Raw genomic sequence first — 19,667 nt, forward strand, 5'->3', positions numbered from 1 at the left:
TAGCTGTGCAGTCTTGTATTAGCTGTGGAGATTAGACATCCCTTGATAATAAATTCCATTGATTTCCTCAGCTTAGGTGTAGTAATCCGAGAGCATTTTCCAGCATTTAAATTAAAAAGAAAATATATAGCCTTCAACGAGTGGAAATGCTAGCATGATTATAAGGTGTGACCTCTTTAAACTCATTCCTCCAGATGAATCAAACCTATCTGGTATAATAAAATGTGAATGAGCATGTCAACAAGCATGAAAATGAAACAGCAAAAAAACAAAAAATGTGACAGGAAACACAAACCAACGCCAGAAAAGCTTTGCTTGAATTGTAAATGGCACAAGCATTTTCTGAGATTATTTCTCTAAGGTATTTAGTTTGTCTTTAACATTAGGAAGCAATTGAGTCGGGCAGCATCAATTCCGCGCCCTCCCGCACCCAAAGCTGCTACATCTTTGCTGCTTCTAAGTGTCAGTCTTCAAATTATAGAACCATCGGGCCTGAAGAGACCAGAAAATCAGGTATTCTATCTAGCGCACTGACTGCTGGTTCATATATTAAGGGAAATGTGGAAAAGAAGAAGCTCCAAACCAATTTATCCCAGCACTGTGCCTTCCAGATGTTTTGAATTACAGCTCTCATCAGTCTGGGTGGGAGTGATGGGAGTTGTATTAAAAAATATCTGGAAGGCACTAGGTTGGGGGGGGAACGATGCAACATGTGACTCAAAGCATCACAACTGGAGTGAGAAGATTTCCAGGGATGTTTTGGGGCTCATGGATCTCAACATGGGGAAGACATGCAGTTTCCTTTCCCCCACATCTTTGCCCATTTAGAGCAGCTTCATGACTTGGGTGCCAGATGGGTGGGAATGGACCAACTGATTCTGACTGGAAATAATGAGAAAACTGAGTGCACATCATGCACTTCGAGGTGAATAACACAAGAGTTATTTAACTGTTTCTAAGAAATCTGGCATAGTCATTATCAGGGGAAATCTTGCCATCTGTATCAATTGCTGGCCATTTTTGTTTTTGCATCCAATATTTGTTTTGCAGTGGAGGAGGCTCAAACTTGTGTGAAAATTGCATTGAATACAACCTGGAGGTCTGCTCTCTAATTTAAAATATACCAGAGGGAACATGCATGTTTGCTTTCATGAATTAATCTGCATATCTTTTCTGAATTTTGAGAAGTGCCAAATGTGAGGCGAAACATATCAAATCAACCAACGCATACCATATGCTAAATAACTTAATTTTTACATACAGTAGGAAGAGCTTTGTTCAACATAAGCATATTTTGTAAGCAGAGCCGAGGGTTTGCAGAAAATCATAAACAAATCAATGTTGCACTTTTACACCATTTTTCTAGAAAGCTGCAACCCACAGGCTTGATTCTGATAACACAAAACCACATGCTTTTTAACAGGGAGACTATTCAATGAAGGAAGACCCCAGAGTGCAATGTAGGCTTCTTTCTGGAGGCCATCTGCATGTGTTTTGAGACTTGGTGTGGGTCCTGGACAAGAAAGAGACATGCAAATGCAATCATTTCCTAAGGTTCAGCAGACACTTTTGATGGATGAGAAAACTGATTCAGTTTGCAATTAAAGGCAAACCTATATAAAACACTTTCTGAAACAATATGCCATCCTTCAGAATTCACACTTCTCTGAATTTTGAAAAGTAGCTTTCCTGTCAAGTAATACATGCAAAAATGGTAACGTGTGCATATATTACTGAAAATAGCACACAAAACTGTATTACAGAAAACTGCTTTATAAAAATATGTAGATTGGACAAAATTGCATTAATGTATGTACCATATTTTACCATATATAAGACGCCCCCACATGGTACCAACTCCCATATGTTTTCCAAACACAGGAATTAGGAGACAGAGATTAGTCAGTCAGTGACTATATGTGGGAAGGTGTCACAGCCACTAACGAAAGTTGTTGCATGGTAAATTATTCATAATTATTCATAATTGTGTTACCCAAACATTTGTTTGATATTATAATCAACATAATTTAGGTGGCTTGTTGTTGTTGTTTTTTAAAAAATCTGTACTGTCTCTGTTCAAGTATCATATTGCCACCAGAGTCAGAAAAGTGGGTCATGCTGTCTTCCACTGTAAACAGAACAGAGCAAAATCATGTTCAAGTGCAAAAAACAATTGTGTCCTTCTTTTGCTTGAAAACTGGTCTCTTTTCTGCAAGACATATAAACCTCCTTTGGGACAATTCAAATTAGAGTCACAGGCCAAACATAAAGACATGTCTGTGAAACCAAATCCTTTTTGCTTATTTAACATGCTTCTGTGATTTCTAGTCAAAGAAAATGAGACAAAGTTTTGCTGGCAGCTCTCTCCCTTGTATTTCAAAACCAAGAATATCAAATATCCGGGAGATGGGGGAGAGAGGGAAGTACTGAATGGATGTAGTTAAAACAAGGAGTTTTGGGTCAAGTTAATTTCCTTTTGTTCGAAGCTCCAACACTGCTCTCTTCACACTGCTTTCCAGGCCCATTAAGAGCTCTGACTGATGCTTGGCATTTTTCCTCCAAGTGCTTAGATGGGGAAACTGCAGCAGAAAGTCTGAATTAAAACTTCTGGCTGGCATTTTTACAAGCTGCAAGGGCAAGGTAGCCTCTCTACACCCTGCCTTGGACAGGGTGATTTTTAAGACAAACAGCACGATCCCAAGATCTAGAGCAGTGTTTCTACCAGCCCAGGAAGGACCCAGAGATTCTGACCAGTAACCCACTACTACACAACAACAGCTGCTTTGGAAATGCAAGGGGAATTTAAAAAGGAGTTTGTAACTCTGCTAGTTCAACAACAACAAATGCCACTGAGCCCTAAAGTAACTCTTTGGCTATTGACCAAATAATTTGAGTAGAACACATGTAATCAAGGAACATTACCCTTTCCTTTATTTCAAAGATAATAACATGTGGACCGCCGGCTTTCTTCTGCCAAGGCATTGGGTACCCAAATTAAGTAGGCGCTAGGCAAACCTAAACACTTAAAAAACCCACAAATCCTTTATTCCTCCTGCCGCCTAACTAATAGTTATAGACACCATTGTTTTCCATACCCAGTGGATTGCTAAAGGGCAAATTATTTTTCAGACTTTACTACAAGGGGGTGAGAAACCTGTGGCACTCCAAATGTTGATGAACTCCAATGCACATCATTGCAATGCACACCACTGGCCATCTTGTAATGATATGGTAAGCTCCAAAGCACCCACCTACCGAAATGCTAAAGGAATTTTCAAGTGCCATGAGAATGAGACTTTGTTTTGCAGGCACACAAATATTTGAGACAGAAATTGAGGGAATAATGCTACTGCATTATTACTCATTCTACTACTTCTAAGAGCTTCGCACAGGAGTGCTCTTTTTGCACTTTTTTAGCTTATATGAGCAATGTAACATGCGTAAATAGTTCATGGCTTTACATGATGGTGTCTTTCACCATCATTCTAATATATTTTGCTACTTTACAAATCACCCAGCCCACACATCTCATAATTCTCATAGGCAGTGTGCTATCATATATTAGGAAAAACCCAAGACCAATGGATATACAGTCATACCTCGGGTTAAATTCGCTTTGAGTTGAGCGTGTTTGAGTTGCACTCCGCGGCAACCCGGAAGTAACGGAGTGCGTTACTTGCGGGTTTCGCCGCTTGCGCAGACGCTCAAAATGACGTCACGCGCATGCGCAGAAGCGGCAAAAAGCGATGCGCACGTGCGCAGACGTGCCATTGCTAGATACGTTTACCTCTAATGCGAACGGGGCTCCAGAACGGATCCCGTTCATATCTAGAGGTACCACTGCACTAGAATTAATTGCTTTCAGGGGGATGGGGTAAGTAACTGGATAATTACTAGATATCTAACATTTCTAATGGATATATGGACATATACTAATGGATATATATTTTAATAACCTTATAGTGCTATCCTATACATGCGTACTCAAGGTAAGTGGGCACAGGATTACAGCCCTAATTACTTAAAGTTTTTGTTGATGAATCAACAGGGACAACTGGTGAAATGAAATTATCATCAGTGGGGCTGATGTGGGGCTCACACATGTTTAGTATTTAAGACTATGTTGGTTCTGTTGTATTAATGGAATTAGGGATGCTTTAGCAATTCAGTTTTTCTGGATTCTGACATCATAGAAATGTAGAGTTGGAAGGGACCGAGGGTCATCTAGTCCAACCCTCTGCAATGCATGAATTGACTTGACTCACACGTCCAGAACTTACAAGGGAATTGGAACTGTACTGTTGCCACTGGATTTTGCACTTTTCAAAATGCTGTGGTGCAGTCTTCTGCAGTTTCAATGTAATAAAATAGATTTAGAAATGTGAATTCTTAGGGAAAGTAAGTTTAAAAATATATAAGGTAAAGGGACCCCTGACCATTAGGTCCAGTCGTGACCAACTCTGGGGTTGCGGCGCTCATCTCGCTTTATTGGCCGAGGGAGCCGGCATACAGCTTCCGGGTCATGTGGCCAGCATGACTAAGCCGCTTCTGGCGAACCAGAGCAGCACACGGAAACACCATTTACCTTCCCGCCAGAGTGGTACCTATTTATCTAATTGCACTTTGACGTGCTTTCGAACTGCTAGGTTGGCTGGGACAGGAGCTCACCCCGTCGTGGGGGATTCGAAACGCCGACCTTCTGATCGGCAAGTCCTAGGCTCTGTGGTTTAACCCAGAGCGCCACCCGCGTCCCTTTAAAAATATATAGTGAAATGTAAATTTCATTATAATTTTTTAAAGTTGGATATTAGCGGAATTGGGATTGAACAGGTTTAGGATGAGCACCTGCAGAAGCAAGAGAGATGAAAAATAGACTGATTCATTAATCCCTAATTGCAATACAGTATTGGGGGGGGATTAAAATGGCCTTTTGTTCTAACTATGATGATAGCTCTTGTTTTCAAGTCATGCTACATTTCCTTCAATATCTTTAAAAAGCACTGATATTGGGCTTTGGTAATATGAAATTTTGCTGATTGATCAACTGCCTTTTTACTGCTTCATCAACTAAAATAGTTAATAGGTTAACAACCCTATTAAAAAAGCACTATCAACTCATATCTAAAAATGGGCAATTATGATAAGAAGCATTTCATGCTATCTTCCAAGGACAAATCCATTTATATGCTGTGGCAACACTAAATAAGACTACTCTAGTCTAAGTGGACTGTGAATGGTTAGCCTAAATATGCCATACCATAGGATTCTAGTTGTACTGTAATCATTCAGAATAATCTGTGTGCTGAGTAAGATATCTTCCTTCATTTCCCATTGACTATAGAGGGTATTTTCTTAGTACAGTACATGACAGCAGACTTGTCACCTGATTTCCAATGTCAATTGTCGAAGACTAGTGGTCTGTAAAGCATGAAGGAGAATATGCCCACAAAGACAGATACATGATGAAGCAGTGCAGGATTTTCTGAACAAAGGATTGGTGCTGACCTCCATATCTCTATAACTTCTACTATATGCTTTTCAATGCAGGGAGAAGAGGGTGAATGACAAGGCATCAAATGTAAAGGTATTAGTATGAATTCAGCTTCTATGTCAAAACCAGAGTAGTTCTCTCTAGCCGTTGGTGACCCACAAAATCCATCTGCTTGTACTTATGGGTACTTTGTAACTTGCTAACTTCTTAAAAAAAGAAAGTCATGGGCGCTTTTCTCAGTCACCAGTGTGAAAATTATTCAACACCTATTCTTCAGTTCTGTTGTTTCAAACCTGAAAGTACACTTGCATACGCTGAATTTAGCTGTGGAGGTTTTCATGGAAGGGATATGAAAAGAGATGATAAATTGTTGACTTTATGAAGCATCTATTGTGATGTACCATTTCTTAATAAAAGGGCAGTTAACACCTGTAAAATAATTATATCTGCCAAATGTTGTTCCCCAGAAATATAAATACACAATTGTCCCTGCCATCTGTTAATTGTACTATTTGAATCGCATCATCATATACATATTTACTTGACTTTTACAAACTTTTAAATAGCTTTCCCAAATGTGGATGTCAGGGGTTCAGGGACAGAGGCACAGGGTAGGCAGGAGATGGAGAGCGATGGGGATGAATCCCAGGACAGCGAGGAAGAGGATGACAATGACTCTAGAGATTCCATGAGTCTTTCCAGCGAATCAGAGGATTCCCAGAAGGGGGCGCCGGTGGTCAAGGCCAGGGGAGCCCCAGGGGGGACTTGTCAGGAGCAGGGGGCCAGCGGGGGATCCCAAAGTGGCAGCTGGGCGTCAGGACCAGCCTCCCCGCCAGAGTGCAGCGGAGGGGGTGGAGGTTCCAGTGTATCAGGGGAGGCGGCTCCGGCAGTAGAGAAAGGAGGGAGGTCGGAGCAAGCCACCCTCCCGGAAGGGGAGGGGAGTAGTGAAGGGAGTAGTGTAGCTGTCAAAAGGAAAGTTAGAGGTTGGGGGCGCGCGCCAAGTTCAAATGTAGAGGCGCACGGAAGTACAGGGAGCCCGGAGGAGGGGCCAGGTCCCAAAGCCCGCAGGAGGGGGCAAGAGCAGTCTGATTCCGCGTCGGAGGAATCCAGGAGGGGCGAAACCCCAGCGGGCAGAAAGACCCTGCGGAAAAGGAAAGAGAGAAAGAGGTGGAGCAGTGCAAGCCTCTTAAACTGGTGCAGGGCAGGGACAGATTCAGAAGGGACTTCAGCGGTCTAAGCCTAGCAGACGTAGGGCTGCGCGCCTCGGATCTGAAGCAAACAATGAACTGCAATAAACACTTTTGTATATAAGAAAAGAAAGGCGTTGGTCTTTTGTGAGCTGAGACTTGAGGCAGCCCTGACAGTAAGTCCCTTCTCAAAAAAAAACTGCAAAAAAATTTTTTTTTTGCAAAGCTCACGAAGTTTGGCAGACATGACTACTGAGGAGCAGATAACGACCCTGCAAAACGCAGTCGCTGAACTCTCCGTTGCAGTACGGGTCTCTCAGAAGACAGTTGCCGAAGCAGAAGCGCGATGCCAGGATCTGCAAGCCAGGTGGGATCAGGCGTGCAAACAGGGGTTCCCGGGGTCCAGATCAGAGGGAATCGCTCTCGGACGGAGGGGGGGCAATTTAGTAGCCCACTTCGATGGGAACCTGAAGCATTATCCCAATTTCAGAGCAGACGTCCTATACGCGCTGCATTTGCTTCGAAAAGACTTCAAAGATGAGGAGGAGAAAGTAGGCTTTATTGTGTCCCATTTGCATGGGGAAGCTAGAACCTGGTTACGCAATTTGTGGCGCGAAGATGGTCTTGCCCGCAGGGACTCTGACGAATTTATCAAAGCCATGGACGCTTGCTTCCAATCTACTGTTGATGTTGATGTGGCGCGCCAGGAGATGCATGGATTGCGGCAGGGCAAGGCTACAGTGCGTCAGTACCATTCTCGCTTTTTTGCATTGCTGAATGTGCTGGGCTGGGAAAAAGACTCCCTGGCAGTGAGAGACTTGTTTTGGGAGGGGCTTCATGGCTCAGTAAAAGATGAGCTGGCTAGGGGAGACAGACCTCAAACCCTAGCAGACGTCGTCCAGAGGGCACTCACGATAGGGGTGCGCCACGAAGAACGCCCTTGGCACAGTGAGGAGGGGCGTCACGTCCGCCCACCAGCTAGAGCGCCTCCTTTTCTTCTTCCCAGGGACCTGGGACGTACAAATCCCTCGCCTATGCTGAAGGGAGGGGAGGAGCCAATGGAGCTGGGTCGTGCAAAGGCTCAGTCAGCTGCCGGAGCCTCAGCGTCCGGAGCAGTCAAGGCGAAGCCTCCTAGAGGGACCAGGAAGTGTTACATCTGTGACAGCCCACAGCACATGGCTAAAGAGTGTCCCCAGAGGCTCCAGAAGCACACTGCAGCCTTAGCAACAGTAACAGGGGAAGAGTTCCAAGGAGAACAGTTTCAGGGAAACGAGAATGCCTGGATGGAAGCAGAGATGCTGGGGCTCCACCAGGCAAGTCAGTGAAGCAGTCCCCAGCGCTTTTGCAGCCTACAGACCCCTTACCACCCAAGCCAGTGGTGCAGCTCACTGCTACTCTCCAGCTACCTAATGGACTCACCCTGGAAGTCCCCATTACGATTGACTCAGGGAGCAACGCAGACTTCGTGGGGATGCAGTTCATCAAGCAGCATCGCATAGCGCTACTACCAGCCACGCTGCCTCTGAACGTCGTCACGGTAGATGGCAGAAAGTTGCTGGGTGGGCAAGTGGTACAACAGACGCCACCCATGCTGCTGAAAATTGGGAATCATCGCGAGGTCATCAGTTTCAATGTCACCCAACTGTCAGACACGCCTATAGTGTTAGGCATGAGTTGGCTGGATAGACACAGCCCATCATTAGCGTGGTACCAGCGGCAGCTCACCTTTAGCTCGTCCTACTGCGCACAACATTGCATCCAGACAGGCCAGGAGGAGGAGGGCCAGGAGGAAGGGCAGCAGTTGCATCTAGGCATGGTGCAGGCAGTGCCCCACAAGTACAAGGGGTTTTTGGAGGTCTTCTGTGAAAAGGAAGCTGACCAATTACCACCCCACCGGCCCTACGACTGTGCAATTGACCTCTTACCAGGGGCGACGCTGCCGACTGCGAAGCTGTATTCCATGTCTGAAGATGAAATGCAGGAACTCCGGGAGTTCATAGATCACAATTTGAAGCGGGGATTCATCCGAGAATCCAAGGCCGTGGGGGGCAGTCCTGTGTTTTTCGTGAAGAAGAAGGACACGCCCCAAAAAAGGCTCATTGTGGACTATAGGGCCATCAACTCGATGACAAAGCCCAAGGCCTTCCCCATGCCCAAGATTGACGACCTGCTCGCGACGGTGAGGAAGGGGAGGATCTTCACCAAGTTGGATCTACGCGGAGCATACAATCTAATACGCATGAGGGAAGGTGACGAGTGGAAGACGGCCATGTTCACGCCGCTGGGCACCTATGAATACAGAGTTATGCCGTTTGGTCTCCAAAATGGCTCCCACTGTTTCCAAGCATTCATGCACCACGTGCTAGCAGGACTCCTCTACAAGAAGTGCGTATGCTTCCTCGACGACATTCTGATCTTCTCAGAATCGCAGGAGACTCACGAGAGAGACGTAAAGGAGGTCCTGCAGAGGCTACGGGAGCACAGGCTCTACGCCAAACTGGAGAAGTGCCAGTTCGACGTGACAGAGGTGGATTTCCTGGGCTACCGGCTGTCCGACAAGGGACTAGCCATGGACAGCGCCAAAGTCCGCGCGGTGTTGGACTGGAATAGTCCGCGCAATCGGAAGGAGGTCCAGAGGTTCGTCGGTTTCGCCAACTTTTACCGCAAGTTCATCAGGGGTTTCGCGAAAGAGACGGCAGCTATCACGGACACCCTCAGTTCCAAGAAGAAAAAGTTCACCTGGACGGACCAGGCGGAGCAGTCCTTCAGGAGACTTAAGAGTCTCTTCGCGTCCGAAGACCAGCTGCTACACGTGAATCCCGGCAGGCCCATGCGGGTTGAGACTGACGCATCTGACAGAGCAGTGGGGGCCGTCCTCTTGCAGGAAGATCCGCAAGGGAACTGGAGGCCCTGCGCTTTCTATTCCCGGAAGCTCAGCAAGTCGGAACAGAACTACACCATCTGGGACAGGGAGTTGTTGGCCATCCACGCGGCTTTCAAGGCGTGGCGGCACTTCCTTATCGGAGCCAAGCACACCGTGCAGGTCCGCACGGACCACAAGAACCTAGAGTATTGGCGCACGGCGAAGCTCCAGAGCCAGAGGCACATGAGATGGGCGGAGTTCTTTGCGGATTTCGATTTCCGGATAGAGTATATCCCGGGAGACAACAACGTCATAGCGGATGCGCTCTCCAGGAAACCGCAGTATCTCGAGGAAGCGGCACCAGTGGCAGCCAGGCACATTTTCGCACCGCAAGCGTGGGCGTGCGCTTCCGCCGCCGTGGACCTGGACGCGGTACGACGCGCGCTACAGACGGATCCGTTCGCACAATCCAAGATGGAGGAGGTGCGAAGAGGGACAGCAAAGGACGGCGAATTCCAGATACGCGACGGTCTGCTGACCCGCAAAGGTGCTCTCTACGTGCCCGGAGACGATCTCCGCGCGAAGGTTTTACAGCAGTTACACGACGCACCCAGCGCGGGTCACTTCGGCAAAGAAAAGACGGCGGACTTAGTAGCCAGAGACTTTTGGTGGCCCCAGATGCGGGGAGAGGTCGCGGATTACGTCGCCAGGTGTGACATTTGTCAGAGGTCCAAGCCAGTGCACAAGAAGCCAGCGGGATTGCTGGAACCGCTGGAGACGCCACTACAGCCGTGGGAACGGGTGGCGCTGGACTTTGTTACTGATCTGCCCAGTTCGCGGGGCAAGACGGCGGTGCTTGTGGTTGTAGACCTGTTCACCAAGATGGCGCACTTCATTCCTTGCGCGAAGGTGGCAACAGCGGAACAGACCACCAAGCTGTTCATAGACCACGTGTTCCGGGTGCACGGCTTACCGCGGTCCATCCTGTCCGACCGGGGTCGCCAATTCATTTCCAGTTTCTGGCAGAAGCTCCTGGGCATCCTGAATGTCAAGATCAACTTAGCGTCGGCGAGACACCCGCAAACCAACGGCCAAGCGGAGAGGGTCAACGCCATCATGCAGCAGTACCTGCGATGTTACGCCAATCAAAAGCCTGCAACTTGGGTGGACTACTTGCCGATGGCCGAGTTTGCCTACAACAACACGAAGCACGCGTCAACGGGGGTGACACCGTTCTTCGCCAACAATGGGCGACATCCCAGAACCTTCCCGGCGTTGGAGACAACGACGCAGGGGGAGTCGCAGGGAGCTGAGCATTTAGCAGCAGAATTGCAGGAGGTCCACGAGGAGCTACGACGGCACTTGGAACTAGCTAAACACGCCTACAAAGTGCAGGCAGACAGGCACAGGAGGGCAGGAGAAGACATCCAGGTGGGGGACTGGGTATGGTTAGCAGCCCAGGCGGTGCCAGCCAAGTCGTTAGCTAAGAAGAAGCTAGGACACAAACAGCTAGGGCCATACCAAGTTGAGGGCAGGATCAATCCCGTAGCTTTTCGGTTGACCCTCCCAGAAGGTTCCCGAATGCACCCGGTCTTTCATAGGTCGGTGCTTACACCCTACAAGGCCCCACACAGATTTCAGGAGCCAGGGACGGCACCAGACCCACGTAGAGAATCACCGGGGGGGGGGAGTCACCGAGGACCCCGACACTCAACGAGGTCACGGAAATTCTGGACTCGAGATGGGGGGAGGAGGGAGTGGAATACCTCCTCGCCAGGGAAGGTACCCCGGCCAGCGCCAACAGTTGAGTGCCAGATTATGCTCTGGAGGAACCTCTTCTTAAAGACGAGTTCCATGCACTCTTCCCACACAGGCCCATGCCAGAGGAGTATTTTGACGACTGGCTTTTTACGCCCACACTTTCAGGCAGCACCTTCCGGGGGTTCTCCTCCGCAGAGGAGACCACGCCGGAATCGAGCCCTCCAAGGGGATCGTGCTCGGGGGTGGACACGGACCGCTCTTATTGGTGGGACGATCAACCAGAAGTGGGGTGGCGAAGGGGGCCTTGGCAAGCAGCATCGCCTGAAGTAACAGGGGGAGGGAAGGGTTTGGATGTGTTGGGGGAGGACCCCGGTTTCGAGCACGCATACACTGAACTGGAAGCAGAGGAGATCGACGTCGATGAACTGTATCCAGCGTCTACCCCCGCTACAACGGAGCTCCTGGAACCTGCGCCCGAGCAGCGGGAGGGGGGAAGGGGGGGCTTCGAGGGGGGGATGGATGTCAGGGGTTCAGGGACAGAGGCACAGGGTAGGCAGGAGATGGAGAGCGATGGGGATGAATCCCAGGACAGCGAGGAAGAGGATGACAATGACTCTAGAGATTCCATGAGTCTTTCCAGCGAATCAGAGGATTCCCAGAAGGGGGCGCCGGTGGTCAAGGCCAGGGGAGCCCCAGGGGGGACTTGTCAGGAGCAGGGGGCCAGCGGGGGATCCCAAAGTGGCAGCTGGGCGTCAGGACCAGCCTCCCCGCCAGAGTGCAGCGGAGGGGGTGGAGGTTCCAGTGTATCAGGGGAGGCGGCTCCGGCAGTAGAGAAAGGAGGGAGGTCGGAGCAAGCCACCCTCCCGGAAGGGGAGGGGAGTAGTGAAGGGAGTAGCGTAGCTGTCAAAAGGAAAGTTAGAGGTTGGGGGCGCGCGCCAAGTTCAAATGTAGAGGCGCGCGGAAGTACAGGGAGCCCGGAGGAGGGGCCAGGTCCCAAAGCCCGCAGGAGGGGGCAAGAGCAGTCTGATTCCGCGTCGGAGGAATCCAGGAGGGGCGAAACCCCAGCGGGCAGAAAGACCCTGCGGAAAAGGAAAGAGAGAAAGAGGTGGAGCAGCGCAAGCCTCTTAAACTGGTGCAGGGCAGGGACAGATTCAGAAGGGACTTCAGCGGTCTAAGCCTAGCAGACGTAGGGCTGCGCGCCTCGGATCTGAAGCAAACAATGAACTGCAATAAACACTTTTGTATATAAGAAAAGAAAGGCGTTGGTCTTTTGTGAGCTGAGACTTGAGGCAGCCCTGACAGTAGTGTTCTTCAGTGAGGCAGAACTAAGACTGCTAAATAAGTCACTCAGAGATACTATGTGGCCCTATATGGTGGTAACCAACCATAGCCTTCCAGATTAAAGATCCAGTCAGCACTTACTAGTTTCTTGTTCTGGACACTTTGCACAACAGCAATAAAGATAAATGGGGACCAACCATCTTGGGTAATGACATCATTTGTCAAAGTCATGAACAGCTGGCACATAAATATGATGAGAAACAAAGCAGATTGTCAGGATGGATACAGAATTCGAGTTTTCTAACTGAGAGAGTGTCTTAAGCAGCAGGAGGGGTAATGGTATTCAAACACACAGCTTATAGAATGTTTCTTCTAGGAAACTACAGTTTAGAAATTCATGTTAGATGCTCCACATGCATCTTGTAGAAGAAAGAACACCTTAAAAATGGAGTCATTCTTTCAAATATATCTATTCAAAGAAACAAACATCAGATGTTACCACAGTAAATGGTGGCTAGGTAATTTTAGGTGGCTTCAACACACTGTAGACACAATGAGAGTAGTTTTTCAGTTGCATGGAGTGGGCACCTGAGTAACTATGGTGACATGCAGTAATGTGATTCACACATAGATCTCACTTTGCAGTGGAGAGGGAGAAAATAGTGACCAAATGCACATGCAGTGCTGTAGCTCTGACTTTTTTTAGAGCTGAGGCAGCCAAAGTGCTTTGCTGCTAAAGAGACAATATAATCTAGATATGTTAACTGCATTTAATGACTTAGAAATTCAGCATATTTAAGCACACATTTTGCTGTGTGATGGTCATGTTTGACATTCCTTTGGCCGCTTCACCCACCGTCGTCCCCAGAGATACAACTTCCTCCCATGTATTTTTTGAAAGCTTTAAACCAGTCGAGTACATTAGTTTTGCGTGGATCTGGAGGGGTGGGAGTGGGCAACCTGGAGGAGATGAAAACAGCATTTTGCCATTTATTTTAATATGCAATATGTGTGTCATCAGATAAATCCACGCTATGGCAACAATTGTCTTGCTAATCCTAAATATAGAAGGCCAGTAGGAGAGCCCAGCAAGAAGTGTTAACAATGCCAGGCTGCATTAGTTTCTCCAACTGTGAGGAATTTTTCAATATCAACAGTATTGAAATTAAATTGCAACTTAGGTCAAAAGCTTCAAGATAGCTTAGTGACAGAATATTATATCCTTAATTAATTCTATCTAAATTTGATCAAGGGTTTTGTGTGTGCATGTTATTTAAGCACCCGTCTTTTCATTACTGGGCTTTAGGTTCCTATTTTGATCAAAAGTTACAGATATTTAATTTCCTGAGTTTAATTAATCTGTTTTTGCCTTTCTGTTTTGTGAGGGAAAAGGTCTGTTAAATACATACAAGTTCCAGCACAGGTCAGAACACCTTCCAGTCAGGTCACAGGACTCTCAAGAGTAGCTTGAGGACAGTGTAGTCCACTTGCATTGGGCTCTGCAGCATGTGCATATCAGCACACAAATGCATTATTGCCAATGCAACACACGTGGGCACAGTGACACCATTGATGCCTTCCGCTGCAAAACCTCTGAGCTCAGTTGAATTCAGATGCTCCCTGCCTCCTTGATCATGGTGGTTACCTTCCTCCTCAACAAGTATATCGAGCCAAAGAAGGAAATTGCAAGAGTAGTGCTCTGTCCCAGTTCCTCTTTCAGCTCTATGACTGGAATTCAATGCTGTCCTAAAGTGATTGTTCCATCAACCCAAGTATTTCTGCTTGCCAGAATGAACTAGTGGGAATTGTTGCACTGACCTGTTAGCCCAACAACTGCCCAATGTGCTTTCAAAGGTTAATTCTATGGAATCTATTTTTGTATGCATATAGTTTGGAAAAGTAAAGGCTGTGAGCGTGTGCTCTCTCTTTCTGCATCTTTTGGGCTGCTGGGGGGTTTGGGGGGGGGGGAGACAGTTGACAAGACAAGGGGATGCTCCTAGCACAGTGCATTATTTCACTGGTCCATTGGCTAAATTAAAATGAGCAAAGTGGCTTTCTGAAGTGCCCACCTTCATTTTGAAACAGTAGCCTGAAGTCACTGGAGAATTAATGTGCAGAAATCCAGTATACTTTCTTTGTTTAGAAGTCGGAAGCAAGTGCTATGTGTCACGCACATATTATTCGGTATGACAATCAGTCTGCTCTCTCCTTCCCTACAATTTTTCCATCAGCCACAGGGGGAAATCCCTTCTAGCTTAATGCAGACACCCAAAACTGCTACTGTGGATTAAAGATTCTCTAATCATCAAATCTTTTTATAGTTAAGAGTGGCAGAAAATGCTGGCACCCATTCAGACCGTGAAAGATAAGCCACTGTGTCCAATTATGGCCACAATCCAAACTCTGTGCCAGGCACAAAAGCATAACACACCCTTGCTTTCCTTGCTGACTTAACATGAAATACTAGGATAAAGAAAGAGAACCAAGTGTAGAGTACTATGAATGTTCCAGATAGTCTCTTATCCTGGAGAGAAACATAGGAAACTGCCTTGTTTATCTATTTAGCTTAGTATTGCCTGCACTGACCAACAGATTTCAGGCAAACAGAAATTGAAAGGCACACAGTAAATTAGAGGGACACAAAGCACTAGTCGTCCATTTTAACCTGTCCTGCCTCCTCAGACTTAAGAGTGTACAGCCCAAGATCCTTTAATTCAGAGGCACATAACCTGTGGTACTCCAGCTGTTGCTCAACTGCAGCTCCCATCAGCCCTAGCCAGCACAACCAAAGGCCAGGAGTGATTGGAAGCTGTAGTTCAGAAACTTCGAGAGGACCATGGGTAAGCTATCCCAGGTTTAATCTGAAATACTAGGACCAGGACTCTTACACATGAAAAGAGATCACTCAGTCAATTGGTTATAGCCTCTTAGCTATTATTCTTTTTGAATCTATGCCTCAAACACAGTCTTTGCCCAGCCTAGAGTTGCAGCTTACAATATCTGGAGGGCAACAGGTTGTTGAAGGTACTCAGAATGAACACAGATTTTTTAAAAAGCCCTGACCTCTGCCCTTCTTTTCTCCTTAGGAAATGTGGCAGGGGGGTAGTGAAGCAGAAAGCTTTGGACACCTCCAAGGACAATAGGACACCAGTGGACAATATTTCTATTCCAGAGAAAGGAAAACAAAGATATAATAAGCTGCATGGAATAATTTTTACTCCCAGTCCCAAAAATTAAAGTACAATTAACCATTTAAACAAAAAAAATCTCCTTACCTCAAATTTAATAATGCCAAATTAGAGCCCACTAATGCTGTGATAATGTCTTATAATGGAATTCTGCGGCTCCAAGCTGTGTCATTAGCTGTTCCCTTTCACTCCAGTCTTTCCCCTGAAGTAAAATATTATCCTGCCTAATAGTTTGTGTATAAAATATTTAAATAAATCAGGCCCATTTATGCATATGCATTCTTTCCTTAAAGGTCACACCAGCTTTTCAGCCAAATAATTACAAAGCACTACACACAGTTAAATTTTGGTTCAGTAATTTAAGGGAAAGCACTCAAGAGCTTACCCAAGAAGCTATATATTAAAGGGCAAGGCTAAAAGCATTTGTCAAACTTAAACAAATTAGTCCTATGTTACTGCTCATCCTGCTAAGTTCTGCTACTTTCAATTTTGTCCCAAATGTTATGTCCCTAAACAGCTGTTGTGTGTGGCATGCTGGGGGAAAACATTCTGCATCTCATAATCATTGTAGTTCTAGGGCAAGTTTGTCACAGCTGCTATTTAGATTCATAAGTGCATGCGTGTACAACTGACTTTGTGTTTCAGACTACAGAATCATCAAGCTTTAAGAGTACATATATCTTTGGCCTGAACATCAATTGTAAATATGATTTGCATGCAACACTGAATCATAGTTTAGTGTTATGAGCATTTGCTACAGCAAGCCTTGGGCTTGCACATCACTGTTATGAAATGCTCTTGCCTTGAGAGGTTTATCTATGCTGACTCTGCTCTCTTCTCTTTTGGGTGCCAAGTGAAGGCATTTTCCCTCTAGGTCTTTTATTACTTTTAATATTTTTGGGGTATCACTATTAGTATTATTCTGGAAACCAAATGTACCTTTGCTTCATTGTGCTGTGGCTGCTTCCCAATAACTCAGTCTGTTTTGCTTTAGAACTACTTGAAACCCTTAAGTGTTTAAGATAATATAAAAATTATGTAAGAAAAACAAAGGAAACTGCTATATGTTCCTATGGGGGTTCTTTAACAAGGGGAGGAAGTTTGCAATTAAAGGGCACCAGGATCAAAAGGCAGCTCAGCCTGCTATTATTGCTAGTCTACCTTCTCTCTTGCAAAGACAGCACATATGCTTTATTGGATAATATTAATGTCAAGGGCCAAAGGCAGAATGACAAGACCAATTAGATGCTTGCTCTGTTTGAAAAATGGAAGGCATTACTGGCACTGTCCACTCCAAAACTTTTGTGATATATTCCTACCACCGTTTCTCAAACCTTCTCATAAAAAAATGTAGTAGAAAAGAAATATGTGGAAGTAACTGGCAATCAGAACAGTATCGGAAACTCTTCAGCCATTGAAAACAACAATCTATACACTTGCGTTTCATTCATGAGTGATGATACCAATAGGAGAGGAATTTGGAGCAAAAACACAAAAAGCGCAACACAAATTCATTCATTTCCAGTTTTGAAATTCAAATTGAGCAGCCTGCAGAGAAGCTGATAAGCTCTCTAGCAGAGTATAAAGTCTACATAGGCCTTAAGATCTAGCACAAGTGTATTATGTATAATGAAGTAAAATGAATAAATAGCATCCAGGTTGAACAAATCCAGCACTACTTCCACCCAAGCAAGCGAAACAAAGGCAAAACTATAGTTATGAATACAAATCTCTCAAAAACTGCATAAATATTGCACTCCCCCCAAGAACAGTTGCCTAAGAACCAGATACATCATTATTTAAAAACACAACATAAAGCAGAACAGCTGGCAATGGCTTTTCTGGAACAGAGTGTTTCAGGTAGAAGAAAAACTGTTCTCCGCCCTGCCCACTCTGCCTCTACTTACCGGTGAAAAAACAGTCCTGCAACTATTGATAACATACGAATAGTCCTGCTGGATGAATCCAAAGGCCTGTCTAGCCCAACATGCTGTTCTTCAGTGGCTAACCAGATGCCCATGGGAAACCCACAATAACAGCACTCTCCCCATTTGTGATTCACTGCAGTCTACTGTTTGTGCCCAAGGTGTCCACCCAATTTTGGTGTGAGTATGTGCTTACACAGACAGCACATGGCAGTAGTCAACCCTAAGCCCCCTGCTCTTGATGTAAATCTTGCTCAACCTAGCCCATTAAATAGTTGCTGGGTGTGAGAGGGCAGAAAGGGAGGGGAGGGAAGGAGAGAATGAATGGCCCACCGCTGATAGAATTGGGCTTAATCAGCTTTAACTGCTCTATCTGTGAACCTCAATGTGGTTCTGTAATGATAAAATGTTATCGGGGGAAATTATGAGAGGTGGGAAGAAGAGAGAAACTTTTCTTGATTCATCGGACGGGGGATAGAAATAGAATTCCACAAAGTTGCCTTTGCTGTCCTTCATTCAGTGACTGCCTTTCAACCACCTTAATGTCAAAAGCCTGAATTGATTTTAGCAGCGAATTTATCTTTAGGGCTGTCACCAAGATAAATAATATTGTCCTTTATATACAGAAATAGAGGATTTATTCAGGGGGATTTCTTGCATCTGTATGTGCTGCATTTTGAAGTTTTAAAAAATGTATTTAAAATGTGTGCTCTGGAATTCTGAGAGGAGGCCTGCCCACAAGAAAGTGGAAAGTGGAAAAACAAACAGCAATTGTCATTCTCTTAAACTTTTCAGGTGACGTGTGACAAATAACCTGTTAATTTTATAAACTTTTCCATATCCTAAATATTTACCAGGTGAATCAGATCTTAATTAAAAAGAAAAAGGACCCTGCCAACCTTTGCCTGTCTCTTGTTCCCTTTATTTCTCTCCATGACTCCCCACTTTCTCCCCTGGCTGGGAAAGGTTCCGCCTTGTTAGCTGTCTCCGACCTGAGGTGATGGCAGAGGTGGCAATGGCAACAGGCAAGGGAGCGTGTAAAGAAGATCCAAACTGCTGGGCTCTTCTGACGGTCTGTTCCACTGCAAAGGCACACTTGAAGTGTGGCTGAAGAATGCTCTGCAAACCCTCGTTTCTTCCCCAAGCCATTGCCCCTCAGCACCCCTGGTCTGCATTCTTCCCAAATGCTTTTGCCTGCCTAGACTTTGCCCTTGCACTGCAATAAAGTCTCTTGCTTGCCTGCGCAGCTGTAGATGTGTGCTTGTGGTAAACATCTGACAGCATAGTTGGAATACTGCTTATTGTACTAAGGTAAGAGTCAGATTTATTACCTCACCCACAAGGGAATGCAGTCCAGAAAGTTCATGCCTTCTGTTCTTCCATAAGACCCTTAAGAAATGTATGTCTTAATTAAAGTCAATAGTCAAGCATTACATGCAGTAATAGCCTTATCTTAAGGGCTACTTCTAAATGGAATTTCAAAGGGATGTTCCTTAAGATGCATGTCACTCTGGAAGAGTTACATGCTTAGTTATTTCACAGCGAAGATGTAGTCCTAAGCAACCGCTGAGCTGCTTCCAAGCAGCCCTTTCATCTGGAACAAACATTCAGGGATCTGCCTGCACAATATCCAGCACCAATCCTACAGAGGCAGGAAATGAGAATGTTGCAAGATATTTACAAAAATGAAAACCAGTACATTTATATTGTTCTGCAACGAAGTGCACAAATCACAATAACGTCATACATGAATTCTTAACTTCAGCCTGAATCTTGTCTGCTCTACAAGCTGCTTAGAGTTTTTGATGATTAAGCAGTATATAAATTCTGCTTAATAAAATCATCATCATCATCATCATTTTATTTGTATGCTGCCTTTCCACAGTTAAAAACAATGCTCAAGGGGGCTTTCAACATGACAAGATTTACACAATTACAAAAGTCATAAACAATAAATAAACCACATCAAAA

General features: G+C 45.7%; 1 protein-coding gene and 1 long non-coding RNA gene across 17 annotated transcripts in view; one reads left to right on the top strand and one right to left on the bottom strand.

The window, feature by feature from the left end:
* PTPRK (protein tyrosine phosphatase receptor type K) overlaps positions 1 to 19,667 on the bottom strand; it is a 333,584-nt gene that overhangs the window by 86,781 nt on the left and 227,136 nt on the right. The window lies entirely within an intron of this gene.
* Positions 427 to 18,938, top strand: LOC308473932. 2 transcript variants are annotated; one of them, XR_013984417.1, is made up of 3 exons: positions 427 to 513; positions 5,548 to 5,584; positions 18,663 to 18,938. It is a non-coding gene; the product is annotated as an uncharacterized lncRNA (long non-coding RNA). The 2 variants fall into 2 exon arrangements; XR_013984418.1 differs by lacking the exon at positions 18,663 to 18,938 and adding an exon at positions 15,670 to 15,772.

The sequence above is a fragment of the Podarcis pityusensis genome (assembly GCF_964106645.2).
Source record: "Podarcis pityusensis genome assembly, chromosome: 3".
In the NCBI taxonomy this organism is placed as follows: domain Eukaryota; kingdom Metazoa; phylum Chordata; class Lepidosauria; order Squamata; family Lacertidae; genus Podarcis; species Podarcis pityusensis.